This window comes from Meleagris gallopavo, chromosome 22 (genome assembly GCF_000146605.3).
Source record: "Meleagris gallopavo isolate NT-WF06-2002-E0010 breed Aviagen turkey brand Nicholas breeding stock chromosome 22, Turkey_5.1, whole genome shotgun sequence".
NCBI lineage: Eukaryota > Metazoa > Chordata > Aves > Galliformes > Phasianidae > Meleagris > Meleagris gallopavo.
The window spans coordinates 11,533,968-11,538,384 of record NC_015032.2 but is presented as its reverse complement, the minus strand read 5'-3'; positions in this window follow the sequence as shown (position 1 = coordinate 11,538,384).

The following is a 4,417-nucleotide window of genomic DNA, read 5'->3' as shown; positions in this document are numbered from 1 at the left end:
TTTTTTTTGACCCATTTTTCCCAGTCTTCCTAAGAGAGAGGTTGTTAGATCCCATCAGAAACTTCTCAAGTAGGGAATGCCCTCCTTAACTTTGTTATACATTAGATTTTAACCTTTTGAAAAAGGCTTCATACTAGTCTCAAGATTCCTTTTGAGTAGCACAGGACTTACTCTGTTTTATAGCAGTATGTATTTGTTGTCTAGGATCTTTTCTTTTGTTACTGCTGCCTCCTTTGTCTTTTTTTGTACTCTGATAGTAACTTCTATGCAGAACCAGGTTTGTAATGCTTCTGTTAACTTCAGCTCAAGTCTTTACTCTCTGGCCTGATGTGCTTGCTCTTATTTTAATGAAAAATACTTCCTTTTGGTCTGACATCTGTCTGTATTGATTTTTGCAACCGCTCATTTCCTGAGGTTTTATCCATTCTTGTCTGAGAGTGCATCTCACACTGTGCAGGATTTGCCAGAAGAGCTGCTAACCACCAGCCAGGGGAATTCCATAAAACAGCCCCAAAGCAGCAGGCTGTGGTTGTATGCGAAGCTCTGCTGTTCACTTCACCTTCTGGAAGAGGCCTGGCTCCTTTTGTTGTCTTTCCTTGGCAATGAGAGGGCTCTGGGCACGCACAGGTTGGGCTGAAATTAGTGGCTGTCATGACATTGCTGAGCAATTTTAACCTTCATTGCAAGAGGGGGAAAAGAGAAATGACCGTCTTCTGCTGTTGAATCCTGTCCTGTGCAAAAGCAATCTTCACAATATCAATTTCCCGCATAGAATTATTTTCCTGCATATAAAATTAATTTTCTGTGTAGAAAACAGAAGCTGAAGGAGCTGGAAAACTGACGGTCTGAAATTTTCAAATGCATGCTGAGCACTAGCCTCAAATCTAATAGTCTAGTACTAACAGCACATGCAAAGATCTGCTTCTGGGCACTGCAGTCTGCAAAACTCACCGAGTTGCTGCAGCTACCAAAATAATATGTAGAGTACTTTAAGTTTTGTTGTTGTTGGCTTAGGTTTATTTTTTCCTGGATGTCGTGTTGGCTCAACATTTTACAGTATTACACAAATAAAATCTGTGTAAATCCCAACACAGTCTCCTTTTTTTTTTGTGGTCATTTGGTATTTAATATTTGTGCTTTGCTTTCCAACTTTAAAACAGGGACCGTAGCTGTTTTCTCCTTCACAGGGATAATGTGAGAAAGCTGTGTTAAAAGCACTGCCTATTCATAGCCTACAGCAATATAGGTGCACAAAAGAACTCCATTAGTTGAATGCACACAGAGATGCTTGCTGTTACCAGATATCTCAGCTTTACTAAGCCAGAAAATAGCAAAGGCCAAAACAGAAAATCTATCCCAAAGAGCAGAGGGGTTTCCTGGCAGAATGAGAGCACGAGCAAGCCAACATCCCTACAAAGTGAAGATTTATAGTGTCTTCCCCAGCAGCTCTCTCCACGCAGCAGAGTGAGGGGCTCCTCCACATCACCAAAGGCACGATTAATGCCTCGTTAAGAGAGAAATGTGGTGTGCCCAGCATTGGAGGGGGAGAGCTGCATAGGAGCGGGGCTTCTCGTGCCTCCGATTGGTTCCACGTTTCAGCAGGTTTTGCTCCTGCCCTTCCCTCGCTTGGGAGCTGCAGTGAGGTGGTGGTTCTTGTTTTGTTATGAATAGCAGTAGATAGTGGATTTATATGACTTAATTCCAGCTATAAGATATCTGGCAGTGATGTGAAACCTGCAGAAACAATCAAGATTTTGGCTTCTTGATGTCTGCAGGTTAGCATATGCTCTGTGTATTCTTCAAACTCCCACTACCAATTTTCTCCAGCGCACTGAAGACAAATTGTGACATGGTAACGTAGAAGCAGAAGGCTTTTCTACACAATTTCATGAGTAATTCTTTGCAATAGTTCAGAGCAAACCAGCTGAAGCTGGCAGCTGCAAATCACTGCAGCAGTATTTGCTAGCAGACATTTACAGACTGCTGGTAAATCTCTTGGAGGTTTCCTCTGCACCTCACTGCTAGATGGAAGACATAATTGGTGCTTGTGATGGGCAGGCCCCTAAAAGGCCAGGGGTTTGCAAAATTGCTGTAAAATCAATAGGTAGTACGGAATTATGTGAGCACTGAATCTCTCTTTGCTTATATGATGGAGGCCAAATGCTTTCCAAACTAAAATGAAGAAAGTCATAATGTAAAAGAAATTTTGCTGGACTAAGTTGTGAACCCAAATCGTATAAATAAAGGAGCTCAAAGTAGGGCTAGAAATAGTGGAGAACAAAGCCAAAGAATTAGCTATAATGCAAATAGCCCTTGACTTCAGAGGATAAGCTCAACTGATTACAGAAACTCATTTAAACCCGAGAAGGAACAAGAGTCCTGGCCTCAAGTTACCCAGAGGCTGAGGGAGTCGGTGCTGCATTGAAAGGCAAACCCAAGGGCTCTGATAGAGGGGAGGATGGCCAGGCTGCAGCCAACAGGGATTGGAAAGCATTTTGCTGCCCAGCTCACCTCTGTGGTCTTTCCCTTTCTGCATCGTGTCTTACAGCAGCAGCAGCTGGGTTACTCACACGTGAGGACCCAAACCTGGGAAGATTTGGGTAGCTAGCACAGAAATGCTGCATTTCTTTGGCCTCCTAAAGTAGACATAGGCTGACAGCTTGACAGCCTTTAGCTCAGGGAAGAGAACACACATTATTAAACATTTGCTGTTGCTGAAAGTGAAATTTTGGTGTGTGAGGAGAGTGGGACCACTGGTTTGTGTCTGTGCATTATCATCACCAAATATGCCAGTGTTTTCCTCAAGTACCTGACCTGTGGAAGAATTGTTTTTTGGCTTTGTTTGACCTCCCAGCACCCTGTAGCTGTGTGCCCATGGGTGGTGCCTGAAGGCACTTTCTTGTTCACTGTTTCTGGTACCATATGTTCTGGTACATATTCATGGTGCTCTTCTGCTGAGCAGCCTCCTTCACGGGATGAAGATGGCATGTGCTGGGTGCCTGGCTCCCATGCTGCACAGGCCAAAACCTCCACCTTCTCACTGTTCTGGCTGGTATGAAGTGGCATGGATTTATCCAAATAAGCCAAATTTCGCCTTTCCCCACAGTGGGGATCTGCCATCTGTTTGCACTGACTACAAGGAGGAGAAAAAACTGTTGATTTTTGTTTCCATAAAGAGTCTGGAAAGAAGCTCAAGCTATACAGTAACAGCAGTCTTCTGAGGAGGCTTAGGCATTATGCAGAGCTTGAAATGTCTGTAGCCAATGTAGCATTTAAATCTCCAAGACAATTAAGTGTAATTATTGAATGAAAGGTAATACTTTTCTTCAACTTATTACTGTTAAATTTAACTTGGGTTTTAGATTACAAAGTGACAGCTACTAACTGTCAGTCAATTAGATGTTTAAAGACTGTTGGTACGAGATTTCTTCTTCTTTTTAAAGTAATACATATATATATATACATTTAGCCCATTTCACTGAAGAGGTTTCTGCATTTTGTGCAGAGTGGGTAAATACCCAGAGCACACAGGAATAAATGAAAAATGAAGCAATGGATTTGCTTTCCAGATCATTTCTGGTTCTATTAATAAGTATTGATAAAATCTTTCTATTTATTCTGCTTTATCAACTATGAAAATTAAACTTTTAGTATTTCCAAAAAGTGCTTAATGAAATAATTCATACACTTCCTATCCACTTATGGACCTGGGTTATTCCATCCCTAACAGAAATGCTCAGCTTCATACCACCATTTCCACCCTATGATGCCCTCTAAAACTTTGAGAGCTTTAGGATGACTTTTTGAGCTCAAGGGCACAAAGGCTCATCAGATCATTCAGGTTGGAAAAGACTTCTACAGTCACATCACTTGGTTGAAGGCACAGTTTGACTCCTGCCAGCGTGTTCCCTTTTGTTCAAACAATACAATTTTCCATGGAAATCTGTTCTTCCTCCAGCGTCTGTAATACATACGTTGCTTAAAGCACAGTTGCTGGATAATGAAACACAGAAGTTTCATTAGATTAAAAAGCAATTTGAGGTGATGAGTTTTGTACTGCATGCTACATTATTGGGTCTTCCGTTGGAAGTACAAACTGTTATTACTTCTAAAAATTAAGTATTTTTTCTCATTTCTTCCTGTGGGGAAGCTCATTTGAAGTCTCTGTGTTTGTGACTGCTAAAGTAGCATAAATTAAGAGTTTCAGGAGAGTTCTTTTTGTACGCAGCTGCTGATAACTTTTATTTTTATGTTTATGGTAGAAAAGGGAAGAACACGATGATATTGAAAGACATCTCAACTCTGGTAATAAGCATCTTTTCCGAGAGCAATTGGCAATATTAAGGTTTTATTTACATGGTGAAAAACATCCGGTGGGGGGGGGCTGTGTGGGCTTTGAAAGGTGTTTTTTCCTCAA